Source organism: Saccopteryx leptura, chromosome 2, assembly GCF_036850995.1.
Source record: "Saccopteryx leptura isolate mSacLep1 chromosome 2, mSacLep1_pri_phased_curated, whole genome shotgun sequence".
Lineage (NCBI taxonomy): Eukaryota > Metazoa > Chordata > Mammalia > Chiroptera > Emballonuridae > Saccopteryx > Saccopteryx leptura.
Window position 1 is genome coordinate 290,592,913 of NC_089504.1, and position 20,042 is coordinate 290,612,954.

A 20,042-nucleotide genomic window follows, 5' to 3' on the forward strand; every position below is an offset into this window, starting at 1 on the left:
TGCAACTCACGAACCTCTGAATCCTCCTCCAGCGTTTGCTCCATTTCCAGGCGAATCTCGAACACCTGGTTGGCCTCCTCCTCCAGCATTTCCTCCAGCTCCAGGGTCAGCATCGGTTTCTCCTGCATTTGCTCCAGCTCCTCCCGCTGCTCGGTTTGCAGGTCCCAGGCAGCCTCTTCCACAGAGCTCTCGGTTTTCTCACGCATGGCTGTAAAAGTCAGCCAGCCTACGATCCCCAAGAGGACAGCCATGGGGAACCCTAACACTAGCCAGTCCTCTACTCCACTGCTCAAAGGCTCCTTGCCGATCTGTATCGAATCCTGCCACAGACTACGCCAAATGTAAAGCCAGTAATCAGGGCCAGGGCCACTATCACAGCAGCCCGGCCCATGCAGGTTCGCATTGGATTCGGACAGTCGGTAAAGAAACCATGGAGCCAAAAACTGGTGGGCCATAGCCTTTAATCCTACCTTGCACCCGGCGGGCAAGTAAAAATACACACTGGGCTCCAAAACCCAGTCACACTCAGTGCTCACAAAGCCACTGACTTATCCGAGTTTCCTAGAATCAAAGGTTTCTAGCTCACCAGCCTTATTTTCCTCAGTTCCCCATCTCCTTCCTTATCCCAGATACAAACTCTATACAAACTGGCATCTCACTCAGCACTCCACCATCTTGGCTGCTTTTCCTGGCCTCCTCCACGTGGCCGCCTTCCGCTGCTGGCTCTTGGTTCCTGAGATTAGCATGAGAGAGCAGAGAAAGTAGAGCCAGCAGCGGAAGGCGGCCACGTGGAGGAGGCCAGGAAAAGCAGCCAAGATGGTGGAGTGCTGAGTGAGATGCCAGTTTGTACAGAGTTTGTATCTGGGATAAGGAAGGAGATGGGGAACTGAGGAAAATAAGGCTGGTGAGCTAGAAACCTTTGATTCTAGGAAACTCGGATAAGTCAGTGGCTTTGTGAGCACTGAGTGTGACTGGGTTTTGGAGCCCAGTGTGTATTTTTACTTGCCCGCCGGGTGCAAGCTAGGATTAAAGGCTATGGCCCACCAGTTTTTGGCTCCATGGTTTCTTTACCGACTATCCGAATCCAATGCGAACCTGCATGGGCCGGGCTACTGTGATAGTGGCCCTGGCCCTGATTACTGGCTTTACACACACGTATTAACCACATGCATTTACATAGGAGAGGTAGTTTCCATGGGGACAAATGCCCATAAATGGCTCATTGCTATAAGAAAAGGTTTATTTTGGTTTTCTCTTCCTGCACCTGGCTAGCCATTCACCCCTTTCCCCACAGACATGGTGGAATGTCTGGGAATCCATGTTTTCCTCCCCTTTGCATTTACAATACAATGCCAAGGGCCATCCTGGTTATGCCAATCACACAGTACAGAGACTATTCTCACAATTTCTCTGCACACCTTAACCCACATTAATAAAATGTTCTCCAAACCTCTTAAAATATTAATATTAATTCTGTAGTTTTTGGTACCTTATAACACCTGCGGGTGAAGTGGCTCAGTGGCTCCTCATGTCCAAGTGATGCTTTGTGTCTCAGCAGACTTGCTGATTCACAGACCTAAGAAGTGACTTATTTTCTATCAAAAAGTATTAACTCTTAGGAAATATAGTCAATATTATGTTGTAATAATATTGTAGTATGGTTTCAGGTAGGTGCAAGACTTCTGGGGAGGAGATCACTTTGTAAGTTGTATGTGTCTAACTATTATGCATACACCTAACACTGATATAATATTGACTGCCAATTTTAATTGAAAAAATTTTTAATTTAAAAAACTATTGCCCCTGATCGATTTTCTCAGTGGATAGAGCATCAGCAAGCGTATAAGACCTCCCAGGTTCTGTTCCCCGTCAGGGCACACGGTAGAAGTTGTTGTAAGGTGCCAAAAGCTACAGAATTAATGTTAATATTTTAGGAAGTTTAAAGAACATTTTATTTGTTTGGGCTAGGCCTGCAGAAAGATTTTGTAAGTGTGATTTCTATGCTTGTGTGTTGTAAATGCAGAAAGAGGAAGGAGACTTGGATTCCCTGATCTTCCCCCATACCTTTGGGGGAGGGGTCAATGGCTAGCCAGGTGTAGGGAGAAAGGAATTAAATCTTTTCTTGGGCTAATGGACCATTTGCAGGCATTTGTTCCCATGGAAACTACCCCTCCTTTCCTGAAAGCATGTGGTTAATGTATGTATCTCTAAACAAAAGGTATAAACTTATGCCGTGATGTCAGGTTTTCTCCCCTCTCATGTATAATTAGGAGTATATAAGCAGCCCCTGAACTGTTTTTGGGGGCTGCACAATTTGGGTCTGTTGCCCTGTGTCAGCAATATGCAGCCGGCATATTTAATAAATTTCCTTCTTTAATAAACTTTTCAAAAACTTATTTGGACTATGTGCCTCTACAAACACCCGCAGAATTGTGGATTTAGCTACTTTACAACAAAGTGACCATCTGCTTCTCTCCCCATTTTCTCTCTCTTCCCCTCCTGCAACTAGTTGTTTGATTGGTTTGAGCATTGCCCCAGGCACTGAGGATGGCTCTGTTGATTCTAGCATTGGCCCCAGATGGGGGTTGCAAGGTGGATCCCAGTTGGGGGCACATGGGGGAGTCTGTCTCCCTATCTCCCTTCCTCTTACTTAAAATTAAAAAAACAAAAACAAAAAAAACTACTAACTCTTGAAAAACACTTTTGAGAGTTTCTGCTCAGATATGCCTGTACATGTACAAGATTTCTGTAACATTTCTTAGAGAAAACAATGAAACTATCTACATAGTTGTCTTTCAATAAAAGCTCACTATTAGTGTTCTGAGCAATACATATCTAACACAGATACATTATCACATATGACATACTGTGTCTGTGTTATAGAATGCTACTTAGTCATTAAGAAGAAGGTGGAAACATAGACACTGATATGAAAAGATATCCAAAAAAGATCATTACTTGATCGCTTCTCGGCCTTTTGGCTAAGATCAAGTGTAAAAGATCATTACTTGAAAACAAAGCAAGTGGTGAATGAGTGTGGACAGTGTGACTCCATATATGTAAATCATACCCAACAGCCACTGAAAACACAACAGATGACAGTGGATCTAAGGGGAATGAGAAGCTTTATTTTTCACATTGAAACCCTTCAGCATATTTGAGGTTTTTATAAGTCTCTATTCATTTTTAAATAATAATAGTTTAAGGAGAAAAAATTAAAGTGCACATATATAGACATACATACAATGTCTAAGGCAAAGACTTTATTACAAAATGCTGCAGCCCTTGATTTGGCAGGTACAATCACAGTGAAGAAGAACGGAAAGGTTGAAATTTACTATGGTAGGAGATTTACAGATTGAAACCCAAAACTCTGCTATGAGTTGCAAATTTTTTTTAAAAAACTGAGATGTGGCCTCTGTCTTCAAGGAGCTTGCAGCCTCTGCAGGAAAAAGTGTGTGCATGTAAATAAATAACGGCCTGACAGTCGAGGACATCTGTGCGGGGTCCTGTGGAGACAGCAGTCAGCTCTGCTGCATGGAGCAAGGGCAGGAGAGGCCAGTAGGAAAACTCTCAAAAAGGGCTGCTCTACTGAGTGTTAAAATGAACATGTATTTGCAGTAAAGCCAAGAAACCCTTACTGCTCACAAAAATTAGGGGATATTTCAAAATGAATATGAAGCAATAAAATACCCCCTAATTTTTGTGAGCTTGCTCTGCTCCTCACCACATGCTGCAATACAATACCTCTGGGCTTCAGCTTCATCTCAAGAGGAATCGGGTCCAAGATTCCAACCATGTAAAAATCATTTATTCACACAATGAATACTTATTGGGTGTCTCAGTGGCTTGAATAACAAGCCACTGTATTATTATTTGATGAAATAATAGAAACCCAGAGGGATCAAAGAAGCCAGAGGGGTGTTTGGTCTTATAATCCAGAAAACAACCAAAGTCCACATCTGATCGGTGGAGAAGAGGAGAGATTCTCTCTTGTGGAATCTGGAAGTTGTTCTCTTCCTGCCGAAGGCTCAGATGATCCACATGAGAACTGTTGCCAGGTTGCAGGGCAAAGGATGTGCAGAGAAATGAAAGCCAATTCCAGGAACAGGCCACCTCAGCAGGCACTTTGCAAAATGCAGTTAACAGAGAGGAAACCCCCTACATTGCAGCAATATTCAACTCTGCAACTACAAATTAGTTGGCAAAGATAGTGTTTGAAGTCTGAACTTTAAGAAATTAGAGGTGGACTCCAAGCATACTATACCTCTGGAAGGTGTCATGCTCAGAGGATTTCTGACCTGGAAGAAACCATTAAAAACATCTATTTCCTTCCCAAAGCGGATTACATTATATAATTCATTATTCTACTAATAGCAGGAGTTACTCCTACAATAATATTGTTTTGTTTTGGAGGGTGGTTAGCTGAAGTTTCTACAGAGAGCACTGTTGTGAATAATGTAAACACTATAGTAAGAGCCCATCCCACAGTCCCTTCTCCTGTGGTTCAAATGGGAAAATGTGGCCAATATTCATCACAAGTCAATGTGACCTATTCTGGCTATGGGACAGAACAAGTTACATACATTTGGGGCTGCAATTGTGGGTCTGAAAACCAACTTCAGACTAAATAAGGAAAAAGAATGAAGAGTGATTCATGTCTTTAAGCTGTTTTGTATATATAAATAGGCATACTTGGTGAAACAAATGTGACTTACCCACTCATTAAAAAAAAAAAAAACCCAACTAGCTCTTTCTCACATGCAAAACTGAGCAATGACTCCCAGGCTCTGAGGGCCAATGAGGTGCAGACTTCTCTGCAAAGCCAAAACCTGTGAGAGCTCTGAATATCAGGAAGTGACTGATCTGGGTTCTATGACAGGGCAGCATGGCTAAGAGCAGGTACATAAAAAGTCAGAGAACTAAGCCAACTCATGATGTCAAAATAGAAGATCAAGACAGCAATAATTCCTTCAGCATGTCTAATGAAGGAATTTAGTCAGACCCCTAAGGGAAACAGACTTTCTCACCATCAAAATCACACCATATATTATTATTATTTTATTGTATATTTATAATGGAGTTAATCATTCAAAAACTATAATAAATTTTTATAAAATGTGAATTCAATTATTTTTTTCTTCAGTTAAAATAAGTAAGTAAATTTTTTGGTGAATGTTTACTTGAGTTTAGTTGACCCTTTTGACAGCCAGTCAAAGTCCTGATTCCCAGAATAGGTAAAACAAGTAAGAAGCCCCTCTGAGAGAATGAAGCCTTAACAAGGCTTACTCCTGCCCTGGCCGGATAGCTTAGTTGGTTAGAGCATCATTCTGAAGCTCAGAGGTTGCTGGTTCAGTCCTTTGTCAGGGCACATACAGGAACAGATGGATGTTTCTGTCTCTTTCTCTCTCTCCCTTCCTCTCTCTCTAAAATCAATAAATAAAAAATTTTAAAAACAAAAAACAAAGACTTATTCCTTCCAGTGTGGGCCACACTTTAAATTAAAAGGGAGTAGATATTAGATGTGATTATTTGCCTGAGATCTCAAACATCCAAATCACAATCAGCCATCTTCCACTGCAACTTCTCAAGGAGGAAGTATAAAAATCACTAAGTATTAGAAGGCTTGAACCAAAAAAATCCCATTTGGAATTTCCCACCTTAGTGAATAAGTTTATTACTTAAATAAATTCCTTTCAGGCTTCACATCTTCCCTTGAAACCCTCACCTTGGCCCTTCCCTTTGATATCTAACCAGTCCAATGACAAAAAGAGTAAGACACAAGAGAAGGCTCTGAGGGAACACACTTGTTTCTATACTGGGCCCCTGTTCTAGTTATCTGTTGCTGCATAACAAACTACCCCAAAGCTTAGTGGCTTATAAAACAGCTTCACATGGTGTCAGCTGGGGCAGTTTGAGGCTCAAGTGTCTACTTCCAAGACAGTTCACTCACAAGTTGGCCATTTGGTGCTGGATATTGGTTCTTCTGAACATGGGTCTGCCCACCAGGTAGCCTGGGTTTCCATACAGCATGATGGCTGGGTTCCTTGAGTGAGAGTCCCAAGAGAGAACCAGGCAGATGGCATATAACCGTTTAACATCAAGTCTCAGAATCATATAGCATTACTTCCCAAGTAGTCACAAGCCCACCCAGATTCAAGGGGAGGAAACATAGGTCTCACCTCTTGCTGGGAGGACTGTGAGGATGACACTGTAAGAAGAGCATGAAAAGGGCAGATATTGTTATCACCATTTTTGGAAAATACAATCTACCCCAGCTCCCCAACATCCCGAACAATTTGTCTCAGCTAATAAAGTAATCCTACTCCTTTGGCCAGCGGTTAGTTTAGGAATAGGAAGACCTAAATCATTTTGAGCAATGAAATTTAAGTTTCTTGGAAAGAGAATCAAGTCTCTCTCACTGGATATAACAAAGAATTAGGAACCCTGGACATATCACCTACAGTTATAATGGTAACACGGACCACAGGACAAAAAGACAAGAAGAACCTCATCCCTGTTGACATCACTAAGCTGCTGAATCAATCAGACCTGGAGCCTCTCCTGCCTTGGGGACTCCTGTTATAAGTATAATTAGTAATTTCATGATTACTTAAACTGACTTGAGTCAACTTCTTATTGCCTTCACTCAAAAGAAATCTAACACAATTTAATCTTCCCAAAGCCGAGGGACAGAGATGAGTGAACCTGCCTATTTCTAGGCCTTCTAACAGCTGGGGGTTTGGGGTATGGGAGCCAGTCTTATTGCACAAAAATGTCAAGCCATTGAAAAAGAAACAAACCACAAGAACCTTTAAATCGTTAATTTGTCACATAGAAGTCCTCATGCCTACTACTAACCCACCCTAGACCCAGAGTATAAGTAAGGAGAAAGGACTTTGCTCTCTAAAGGGTGGATGGTACCACCAACAAAAGGTATTATATTAGGTTCAGTCCTCAAGGAGCTGAGAGTCTAATGGGAAAATGGCACATACTTAAATAGCTATCATTCAAGACGGGCTGTAACACATGCCACAGAACAGTGCAGGTAAAGGGCTGTGGGAGACCAGTGGTGAGACTGCTCCGTTTCAGTTGGAAGAGATAAGTGAATGCTTCATGGGAAATGGGGGGGGAGGAGTTTGAGCTGGGTCTTCACATAGGCAGAATTTGGATATGAGTAGATGGGGAAAACATTCCAAAGGAAAGGAAGGAATCAAAACCAAAGAATAAAAACCAATAGATGGGAAATTGGGGGATCTTAAAGGCTGGAAGACATTCAAAATGTGACCTAGCACCAACCAGTCAGAATAGCAGCCAGGCTGCAGGGCTGCAGCAAGTTCTGGAGACCCTCACCACGCCCGGCATTAACCCTTAAGTTACTTAGTTGTGGGAATTTTGTCCCCAGGAGAGGGACAGGGGTGGTGGGAGCTTCAGGTGGATGGCACTCAAGAATCAGACAAGAAGAAAGGTCATTTAGCAACTGGTAGAGAAGAATTTTACTATTTTCACAACTAGTGTGGCTGAAACATTTACCCTGCCTACAGGCAATAGTGAAAGGTTCCACTTGACCAGAGTTAACAGTAAATGAAGAGAAAAAACAAAACAAACAAACAAATAAAATCCAGCTGGATTTATTTATACCAGTTATACCATAAAGGACCTTGAATTCCAAGGTGAAGAATTTAGACAAAGATTAAGCGATACAGATCCTCTCAGAATATTATTTTGGATGTTAGAGATGAAATTAAGCAAGACCCATGGAGACAAAATACCTCGGCAAGGCAACTTTAATAACTTCTACAGAAGGACATGCCGCCGCTATTGAAAACCAGCCAGCAAATGCGCAGGCATAGGGAAAATTCTGTTTTTATCCCTAACACAGGCCCTAGGATGCTGGGTCTTGCTCCATTGGCTGGAGTGTTGACTATACGATCTTATTTTTTCCCAATTGGCTAGTTTAAATGGCCGCACCAAGGTGGAAGGGAGAGATGGGGATACCATTAACTAGGTAAGGGGGTTGAGGAATGGTCGGATGAGCGGATGAAGGGGGCTGGGGGATTGGTGAACAAGTTAGCTATTTCTCACTCTATTCCCCGTCAGAGGAATCCGAATGAAGGGGGTTGGGAAATCAGTTGAAGAAAAAAACCTGAGTTAAACATTTCCCTCAGTTGACACATTCAGGTCACAACGGGTTGGATATAGATCTGATGACGTGTGGCCTTTTGGGAGTAGAAATTGAATGTGCATGTGACAATTTCCTGTAACTCATTAAGATAAAAAATTTCTCAACTCTGCCTAACAACCGTTGCAGGCCTGAAAACAATATTGTGGAGAACGTTCTTAGTTTCCAACTAGCAGCTTGAAAGATGTCTAGAAGAATATAAAGAAAACTAAATGTGGGCAGAACAATGAAGGAAAGCAAGCAGTGAACCGTCCCTGCTTGCACAGGGACTCTGGCTGCTCTGAAGTGTCATCTCAAAAGTGGGGGAATTAAGGAGGGCCAGCAATTAGGACAGAGGAAACGGGAAGTGAGAGGAGGAAAGGGCTTCGAAGGATAACGTTAATGACACTCAGCATCTGCAGACTACAATTTACAAAGCATGCTTTGATTTAATCCACATAGAAAAAAAAAAAATCTAAGTAGCAATACTGCAAGTAGTAATTAACATTTATATAACACCTCATCATTTAAAGAGCCCTTTTATATTTATTATCTCCTTAATTATCATCCCCATTTTTACACATAAGAAAACTAACACTCAGAATTTTAAAATAGCCTATAAGAGAGAGGGCTGGAACTCAAACTCAGGCCTTTCGAGTCCTTGTGCAGCACTTCCCCTTACAGGGCAGTGGCCTCCGAGATGGTGGGGTCATTCCTTAACATTGCAGATGTGGCCTCCGTGCTCTGGGGAAAATCTGTAGATTATGAGGGAAATCTAGGGATCTCCCCTTATAGTTCTTACCTTCAGGAGGTAAGCCTTCTAGCCCAGGACTTAAATGGAAAGAGCCTCATCCTAAAGACTGGGTGACCACCTTATGATGCAGACTGCTTAGTTTCCAGAAGGATCCCATACTTGTTTTATTGATCAAATTGGATTTGGAAATCCTCAAAGATGGAAACCATGACCTCTTTATCTTTGTATCCTCAAACCTTAGTACAATATCTGAACTCAATAAACACTTGTTGAATAACTTAATGTATACATATTTAAGACCCTTAACAGAAATATCTTGAGATTCTCCCCAAAAGAAAAACAGCACAAAGAATCAACACAATTCTTGGAACTAGTTATTTAACTGTCGGGAACCAGCATAACTCATAATTTTGCAGGTCTCAAGTGGGAACGACAGAGGACTAGAAAATAAACACAGAAAGAAAAAGGATAGGATCAGGAAGTCTCCTTGCCAAGACTGATGGTCTGCAAGAGGGAGCCTGCACCCCCAAAACACTTTATTTATAGTGCACAGAGCAAAGCCATTTGCAAAACAAAGAGATCTCTGGTACAAAGTAACATTTCTGAGGCAAACCAAGAATTCTCTCAATTGCAGAAAACCCCCACCATGCATAACATCTTAACTTCACAAAACAAAGGGTAAAAAGAAAACTGCCTCCAGTCTCTTCAAGGGACATGGGGGGGTGAAACCAGTAGAAATAATCAGCATCACAGCTAACATGAAGGTGTAGGGAAGGGCATGTAAATTGCCTTTACCAACTTAATCAAACAGTCAGAGACTGTGGCAAAGAGCTTAGCCTTTGGTTTAAGCCTTAAACTGCAAGGACTATGTCAGCTTGCAGTCTCTCACAGCCTCTAGCAACCTAATCACGTAAATGCAGTGGGGTGATGGGCAGCAAGGACTCTGTCAGCTTGCAGCCTGTTTCCTACATTTAACAATAAGCCATAAATGTTAAAAATCATACAGAATTAAACCAGATACAACCCCTATTCTGAAATTATACTATCTGTTCAATCCCACGAGTATCCATTGGGTCTTATTATGTGCAGATTGCTATGAATGATACAGAGGTGAACAAGACTAATCTATAATTTCAGGGAACTCATATGCTATCAGAAAAGACAAAACATCTATTAACATAACTGTAGGGTGGTGGGCAATGGAGAAGGTCACATGAGGAACTCAGACCTAGGAACTTTGACTAGAGCCACCCACAACCAAGCATGCCAAAAGAAACTTCCCAGGAGTCCTTGGGAAAAGAGCGACTGTCCATCAGCCAGTGAGATTTCTCCATGTCATATTAGCTCGCCCATCCTACAGACCCTTTAAATATCTCCCATGCGGATCATCCCATGCAACTTCCCTGGCCTCTGTCCCCGGGACCAGGGAACTTTATCGGGCAGGATGCTCTGTATTCAATAAATCTTATGCTTATTCACACTTCGTGGCTCCGGCCCCTTCCTTCTTCCTCAGTGGGGAAAAATACCTTACATTTGGTGCCAGAAACCCGGGAGGAGTCAGAAGTCCACAAGGACCACTCCTCTCCCCGTCACCTCTGAGAAAGAACCAGGACCTCTGACCTTCCACCCACTTCAGCACATAGTACGGTAAGTCCCCTGCCTCCAGCCTCCCCTCAGTTCTTTCCACCGAGACTCCCTGTCTGAAACCGCAGCTGCGTCAGAGACCTCTTTCCGTTCCAAGTGCATGTGTGCCCGTGGAGACATCCCGAGCACATCCACTTTACTTATCCATCCGGTGGCCAGAGCTTGAGTTGCGGGATGCCAATGCTCAACTCTAACCACTCCGAGAACTGAGGGTGGCCGTGGGGGCACAGGAATTTAAACCTAATCCAAAAACACTCCTGAAGTTGCCTTATCCGAAATCTCTCCCTCCCTAAAGAAGAAGAAACTGTTCTTCTTCTCTGCTGTGGCCAGGGCACAGAACCCACTGGATAATTGAACCAGGTAGCCTTCTGAAGGGACTTTCAGTTTTAACACCCTCACCAATTTAACTATCGCCAAAAAAGCTGGGAACTGGTTGGAGATCCCTTATATTCAGGGCTTCTAGTTATTCGCGCTCCCATCCTAATCTCTGTGCCGCCTGTTCTACGCGCAGGCCCTTTTTTTGGCCAGAGAAACCTCACCTAAAAACCTCTGCTCCTGATATTTCCTTCTTCATGGACTCCCAAATCTCTCCCCCTCCTGCCTGACTCTTGGGGGCTCCCCTCTCTCAGGACCCCTCTCTGGTCTCTCTGCAGACCTCTTTCGCTCGGGTCTCTTCCTTCCAGAGCCCCCTCCCCTCCCTTCGCTGGATCCTGTTTCTCATTCACCTGCAAATACCACTCTCTCTTTCTCCTCCCCTGCTGGCCAGGGGCCCCTTCCTTCTCTACTGTGTTCTTAAACCCCTCCCCCATCAGGCCACCCTCCACCAGCCATTGGCCCTGTCCTGCCTCTGGCTCCAGCGTTTCCGGCTGGATCTGGGTGCCAGGCTCCCTAGGAGCCCTCCTCCTCTTATTCTCAACCCCCAGACCCCTATCTGGGACCTGTGAATATGGCATTTAAAGTTGTCAATGGTTGCGGCTAGTAGAAAATGGCCAAGGCTACTCGCCAGGCTGGCATGCAGCAAAAGGTAACACTCCAAACCCAGGCTCTTGTGGCAGCCCTGAGGCCAGCAGAGCAACAGGGGCAAGGCACAGGAAGTGCCTGACCCAAGTCCAAGCCACAAAGAGGAATCCCACCAGCAGCTTGCTTTAAGTGTGGCAAGCAAGGTCACTGGTCCTGGCAGGGCCCCTGCCCGCAGCTGCCCACTGAGCCCTGACTGCAAACAGCCCAGTCACTGGCGGAGCAATTGCCCCTTTGGGCAGCAGGCTCATCCTTGGCATCTCTACATGGAGGACAAGCCACTCAGATGAGAGGCCAAGCCAGCCAGATGGGCCCATCGTTCGAACTCCTAGGCCTCATGGATGGCTGTTGTGGCCTGGACTAGGAGAACCCAGGGTGATGCTGCAGGAACAGGTAAGTCCATCTCATTTCTTGTGGACACAGGAACTACCTTCTCTGTTTTGCCATCACACTCTGGATCTCTAATTCCCTCACAGGTCTCAGTTATGGGTGTGGATGGGACCCCTTCTTTTCCTCTTTGCACACCACTCCTGACATGCAGTTTTTCCCCTTCACACACCACTCCTGGCATACAGTTTTGCCTCAAGTTTGCTGGGCCCTACTCATCTCCGGCTCACCAAAAGGTTGGGCCCTGCAGACCAGGGGTCCCCAAACTACGGCCCGCGGGCCACATGCGGCCCCCTGAGGCCATTTATCTGGCCCCCCACCATACTTCCAGAAGGGGCACCTCTTTCATTGGTGGTCAGTGAGAGGAGCACATTGACCATCTCATTAGCCAAAAGCAGGCCCGTAGTTCCCATTGAAATACTGGTCAGTTTGTTGATTTAAATTTACTTGTTCTTTATTTTAAATATTGTATTTGTTCCCATTTTGTTTTTTTACTTTAAAATAAGATATGTGCAGTGTGCATAGGGATTTGTTCATAGTTTTTTTTTATAGTCCGGCCCTCCAACGGTCTGAGGGACAGTGAACTGGCTCCCTGTGTAAAAAGTTTGGGGACCCCTGCTGCAGACCCTCCTGTTGCTCCTGTCCCTCCCACCAGGAACTGCCGCCAGAGTGAGCTGAAGCAGGGAGCAATGCTGTTCAGTAAGTTCAGTAAGACTGCCCTGATAAAAGAAGCTTCAATCTCCTCAACCGTCTGTGAGAAAAATTAAGCAAGAATCTCTCCTCCTACAACTCGCTTAACTCCTAATGGCAGCCACCCATTCTTACCTGGGCTGCCCCTATCCTAAATCGTCTTCTAATTATCAGCGTATAACTCATATTTGCTTCTCTTTTTAAAATTCTTACAGAACCACATCCGCGAAGTTTCTCAACTCACGGCCAAACAGATGTTTCTCCTGACACCCCTCAAAGCCACCACCTGCCGATCTCTTCCTCCCCACGATACCCCTAATCAACAGGAAGTAGCCAGATGAATAAGTGGTGCCCCTAATTAACACAAAAGGTCGAAATGTAGGGTGGTGGGCAATGGAGAAGGTCACATGAGGAACTCAGACCTAGGAACTTTGACTAGAGCTGCCCACAACCAAGCACACCAAAAGAAACTTCCCAGGAGTCCTTGGGAAAAGAGCGACTGTCCGTCAGCAAGTGAGATTTCTCCACGTCATATTAGCTCGTCCATCCTACATACCCTTTAAATATCTCCCACGTGGATCATCCCATGCAACTTCCCTGGCCTCTGTCCCCAGGACCAGGGAACCTCGTCAGGTGGGATGCTCTGTATTCAATAAAGCTTTTGCTTAGCCACACTTCGTGGTCCCGGCCCTTTCCTTCTTCCTTGGCGGGGAAAAATATCTTATAATAACTATATTTCATATACAGCAGAATACTAAAAATCTCCCCCCACCAAAAGAATTTTTACAAGATATTATGGAAGGATAAAGAATGAGTGGTGGAAATCAAGAAAGCGTCATGAAGTAACAGCTTCATTAAATAAGCTATAGAACTTCATCAGAGGGAACTGTATTAAGGGTGTTCCACCTGACCAGGCAGTAGCACAGTAGATAGAGAGTCGGACTGGGACACAGAGGGCCCAGGTTCAAAACCTTGAGGTCGCCGGCTTGAGCACAGGTTCATCTGATTTGAGCAAGGCTCACCAGCTTGAGCCCAAGGTTGCTGGCTTGAAAAAGGGGTCACTCATTCTCCTGTAGCCCCCACGGTCAAGGTACATATGAGAAGCAATCAATGAACAACTAAGGAGCTGCAATGAAGAACTGATGCTTCTCATCTCTCTCCTTCCTGTCTGTCTGTCCCTATCTGTCCTTCTCTCTGTCTCTCTCTGTCTCTGTCACAAAAAAAGAAAAAAATTTAAAAGGATGTTTCACAACCAGAAAGCTCGAGCAATGGCAAAGAGATGAAAAAGTACAGGAGATTGTTTGGTGATATCAATGATTTCATTTGATTAAAACATCAAGTATATAAAGAAAAGTGGTAGATGACACGTGAGACCCTCTGCCCCAACCTGTCAGTGTGACATACCAGTTTCGCTTCACATACTTGAATTCCACTCTGACTCTTTTCATCATCCTGGATGAACTCGGCATTGACGGGGATGACTCACCCAATGCCCACCCTCAGCTTCTTGACCCCCTTCATGCCCACTCCACTTTAACTGAAATCAGTTTAACACCCATAGTCATGCTTGGATTTTGCCATCATTCAGAAAGCCTCTATCTATAAAATATTAAATTCACTGAAAGATTACATTATACCAATAAATTATTACATCTCCAGCTCTCTCCATTCTTAGTCTCTGCTTAACTTGTTCTGGGATTTTATGTAGACTCTCTGCCCACCCACCCTTCTATGTCCTCACTCCTTCCTTTTTGGTCTTGTGCTCGGTGCTCAATCAACTGGACTATTTTCTCACTCACACAAAATACTGCCTATCCTTCTGTTACCCGCATCCGGTGAAACCCTAACCCTGTTCCACAACCCTCTCTCTTGGATCCAATGACTAAACTAAGCACACCTGAAGAAAGCCATGCAGCCACACAGTCACACAACCTTGTGGATTAGAGTCATTGCAAAATTATGGCTTCTGTAACTTTTACACCATTCAGCCATTCAGAGTCAGCTCCCCTTTTTATTTCTCTCTGTGACCATTGTGAACCTCCTCCAGTCTCCTATTCAAGTCATCCGGCCACTGTCACAGATGTCTTCATCTCCTGCTTCGTGCAGACGTATCAGGGAGAATTCTCCTTTGCCCTCCCAAACCTATGGACTACCTGCAGCCTCACTCATGGTTTTTTCTTTTTCCATCTCTGTGGAATAATTCCATCCACCTATAGCTCCTCTGGGACCCTGCTCTATCATTTGTATCCTTTCAAACCTGTAGGTTTGCCTTCTCATTATTATAACTCCTTCTCCGCAGCCTGTGAACTGACTCAAGCCTCCTCTGTATGCTTTTACATCCTCCTTTGACCCTAGATCCATTTTTGGCTGCCATTGCATCTCTCCTTCCTTCATAGTCAGCTTTCTCAAATGAATACCCCATTCTCTCTGCCATTCATTCCTCAATTTACCTTTCTCCTTACCACTGTGCTAAAACTGCTCTGGCAAAGGTCTCCAAGGACATGACTGCCAAGTCCAGTGGACACATCTCAGCCTTCATCACTTCATCATACTCTATCTTTTTCCTTGCTGACCATTCCCTTCATCTTGGAAGTCTCTCTTCCATGGATTTCATGACACCAGAGAAGGTTTTGGTCTCCTCCTGCCTCCATGATCATTTTTCTTTTTTCTCCTAGGCTGAATCATCTTCCTCCTGGTTCTTTAAATGTTGATTTATTCACAAAAGCTAGATTGAGCACCATCAGACCAGAGACTTCACCGTCTCATTAGCCACTGTAGCCTCAGTGCTTAGGACAGCTCTATTCACATGGAAGAGCTTCCTATATAATTGCTCAATGCAAGTACTGAATGTCGGGAACACTGTAGTGCATAGGGCACTTGCTCTGCCCTCAAGTAGCTTGCAGTCTAGTGAAGACAAATAAGTAAACAGGAAATGACAGTAGAGTATGGTAAGAATTATGATACAAGGGGAGAACATACAATGGACACAGCAGATGCTGAATTCCTACAACATCAAATTGTGACAACACTTGTAAAGTTCTGTCTACCAGGAAACCTAATTAGAGACTCAGTGCCCAAGGTTTCTATTGGGACCTGGTCATGTAGGCACATTTCTAGTGGCTACCAAAATTCCAAACTCTCAGAAGGAAAGCAGGTGTTCAGCATTAACCACATTGTTTGTACAAACAGTTTAGAGACAGTGAGCTAGCTACTCTTAGTCACAGTAAAAGCAAAGTGAGAGCATGGCAGGAAACCTTCTGAATTATAAGTTCCCAGATGTCAGCCAAAGGCCAATCTTGAGAACAGGCCTTTCTAAGGATAGCAGTATTAGCTGTTTCTACATAGTTACCTAGCCTTGTCTTAGAGGATGAGAAATACTTAGGAAGATGATTTCTAAGTTGTGTGAAGAATGATGCTATGGACTTAACTGTATTTTTCTCAACCTAAAAGATCCATATGTTAAAGCCCTAACCCTTAATGTGACTGTATCTGGAGACAGGGCATTTAGGATGTAATTGTGACTAAATGATTAAAGGTTATAAGAATGAGGTCCTAATTTAATAGGACTGTGTTCTCTTATAAGAAGAGAAAAAGAAAGATATCTCTCCTCTGTCTACCATGTGAGGACAAAGCCAGAAAGCAGCCATCTGCAAGCCAGGAAGAAAGCTCTCTTCAGGAGCTGAGTCAAGTAAGACCCAGTTTTTGGACTTCCAGCCTCCAGAACTATGAAAAAATAAATTCCTGTTGTTTAAGCCACCCAGTCTTTGGTATTTTGTTATGGTAGCCCAAGCCAAGTGAGACATAAGCAGAATAATATGAAAGACTACTGTCAACAAATCAGGCGAAGGTGCAAAGGTCCTGTGGCAAGAGAGAGATTTGAAGAGCTGTTAGTAAATGTGACTGTTTTCAGTCCTAATCTCTCCTTCAGTGATCTTATCAGTCTTCCAAACCACTCAAATCCAAACAGAGGCCAACTTTAATTTTTTTTGCCTTATCAGTACTTGGCAATTCCCTGTCCCCATCTCAACATGGCCATCTCACTTTGGTTATTGCAACAAGATCCTAATAGGTTTCTTGCCTCTGGTCTCTCTTCTCTAGTACATTTGTTACACTTCACAAAAGGTGATGTGGATCATGTCACTCTCCTGCTTAAAAGCCTTCAGTGGTTCTTATTAGATAACCCTCACAGTACAACCCAAATTTCCAAGCATGACCCTTCATGCTCTGATTTAATCTCTTCAGGCTCATATCCCATAATCCAGGGGTCCCCAAACTTTTTACACAGGGGGCCAGTTCACTGTCCCTCAGACCGTTGGAGGGCCGGACTATAAAAAAAACTATGAACAAATCCCTATGCACACTGCACATATCTTATTTTAAAGTAAAAAAACAAAATGGGAACAAATACAATATTTAAAATAAAGAACAAGTAAATTTAAATCAACAAACTGTCCAGTATTTCAATGGGAGCTATGCTCCTCTCACTGACCACCAATGAAAGAGGTGCCTCTTCTGGAAGTGCGGTGGGGGCTGGATAAATGGCCTCAGGGGGCCGCATGCGGCCCACAGGCCATAGTTTGGGGACCCCTGCCATAATCCTTCCTCACATCTGCCATCACCACATGCCCAAGGCCAGGACCAATGAGCCCCTTACAAGTACTGAGAACATACGTATGCTTCATCCCTCCTCACTTTTACACAAGCCACTGATGTACAGCATCCTCTGAAGACACTGCTCTAAATTCTAAGCATATGACATGAATTGTGTCTTAATCCACACCACAACCATATGAAGTAAGTGCTACTATTCTCTCCATTTTATGGATGAGGAAACTGAAGCACAGAACAGATAAATGACTTGCTGGAGCTCACACAGATAGTATGTTGCACTGGGTTTGAGCCCCACACTCTAGTTCCAGAGTCTGTTGTCATAAACACAGTGCTGTACTGCCTGACTCTGGCTGGCTTTACCACCGCGCCATCCACTTGGTGAATCCTTATTCATCCTTCAATACCCAACTTGAGCATCATTTCCTTCATGCTGCTTTTCCTGCTTCCTGAGTTAATCACTCATTTCCTTCCCAGCATTGCCATGGTATCTTGGTCACATCCCTGTTATTATGCTTGTCACACTCTATTGTGTCCATGGAAGAAACTACCCAACCCTACAAAGAGCTCAGGCTACACCTAAGAATTACCCCACACCGTGGATGTCTCCACATTTCTTCCCTGAATAGCCCTTTACTCATCTGTACCTTGTTTCAGTCTCTTGCTATCAATTTACCAGCCCTCACTCCTCCTCAGCTCCTTGCCTGCTTTAGCCCTTCAGTTTGACACACCGTTTACCTCCTTTGCCAAATCTCCCTTTGCATACCAAACTTTCCTGAACTCCTCCTCCTCTGACTGAAAACCTACCAGTGTCACGACTCCATTTTGGCATGGCCTTGTCAAGTTGCCACCACAAGCAGGCCTAAGTGGAAGGCTGACCCCAACCTGATTCTGGACAATTCATACTTATTTGGTTTTGCTCCTTGGTTTCACTCAAGCTATCTCGTGGGGAGGAGGAGTCATTAAAGGAATAAATATCTTACAGAAAATCAGGAGAATGAAGCAACCAGGTTCCGGAAGAACAAGAAAGCTAGGAAAGTTGGAAAGTGGACTGCATTCTCTTCACTCCCAGTGCGTCACCATCTCTACAACTCAGCCACTATCAGAGTAGCTGTTTCTTTTTTTTTTTTTTGCTACTTCTTTTGTATCCAATTAATAATTGGTTTCTCTTTTCCCCCCTCTATCTTGTGCACTCTCTGCAAACTTCATAGCTTCTTCTTATTCACAGCTTCTGCTTCTGTAATTTGGATTTGCCCTGACCTCATGATTCTCTCTATGCTTCAGCTCTTCCAAATGCCTAATTCTTTGTGTCTATACTTTTAGTTCCCCAAGAACGAGAAGCTGACTGGCCCCAGGTCATCTTTCCAGGTTATGTCATGAGACATTCACTACTGTCCATTCTGCAGATTGGTAGTCTTTGAGTAAATAGCTAATCTCAATCCAATCAGCTGTGACAATGGGCACAAGGTCAGATCATGCAAAAAAATCACCAACTGGGCTGACCCTTCAGCAGAGTCTGTGAGATGTTTTATTTCTTTCTCTCTTTTTTCTTTTCTTTTTTTAGTGAAGCACAGAGAGAGAGAGATAGGAACAGAAAGGCAGGAAGGAAGAGAGATGAGAAGCATCAACATGTAGTTGTGGCACTTAAATTGTTTATTGATTGCTTTCTCATATATGCATTGACTGAGGGGCTCTAGCTGAGCCAGTGAGCCCTTGCTCAAGCCAATGACCTTGGGTTCAAGCCAGCAACCTTGGGCTTCAAGCCAGAGACCTTTGAGCTCAAGCCAATGACCATAGGGTCATGTCTATAATTCCACGTTCAAGCTGGCAACCCCACGCTCAAGCTGACAAGCCCACACTCAAGCCAGCAACCTCAGAATTTCGAAGCTGGGTCCTCAGCATCCCAGGTCAACATTCTATCCACTGAACCACTACCTGGTCAAGCTGAGATGTTTTCTTAAAGAAGATTGTGGTACGGGAGTGCCCTGATCCAGGTCCAGACTAATTCAGACTGATTCTTTAATATTTTTAAAGATTTTATTTATTTATTTTACAGAAAGAGGAGAGAGAAGCAAGGGGAGCAAGAAGTATCAACTCATAGTTGTTTAGTTGCTTCACTTTAGTTGTCCATTGGTTGCTTGTCATATGTGCCTTGACCCGCAAGCCTGGGGTTTCGAACTGGCAACCTCAGCATTCCAGATCGACACTTTACCCACTGGACTACCACAGGCCAGGCTTAATATTTTTTATCATAGATTTTTCTTTTTTTTTTAATTGATTTGAGAGAGAAAGAGAAACATCGGTTTGTTGTTCCACTTATTTATGCATTCCTTGGTTGAATCTTGTATGTGCTCCACTCAGGGATTGAACCCACAACATTGGCATAAGGTTCTAACTGATTGAGCTATCCAACCCAGGCCATAGATTGTTCTGAGTATCAGATTAAAGCTATGGACCCTTCTTTAGGAAAAATAGAAATGTCTTATGTAAAAAATGTCACATATAACTTTAAGGTATTTGTGGATCCCAGCAGCCAGCCAGCCATGGAATGACTCCCAAACCACCAGAGGTCTAAAGTATATCCATAGACCACCTCAAAGACATGCACTATATTGCATTCATGTCTATATCTCTCGTGCCTAGCACTGGGCTTGGTACATACTAGGTTTCCAAAAATGTCTATTGAATAATTCATTCATTAATTAAGGTCAAGTGATTTTTCAGAGCCAGATAGAGACTAAGAAGATTGGACTTGATATAAAAGAAATTGGGGAGCCATTT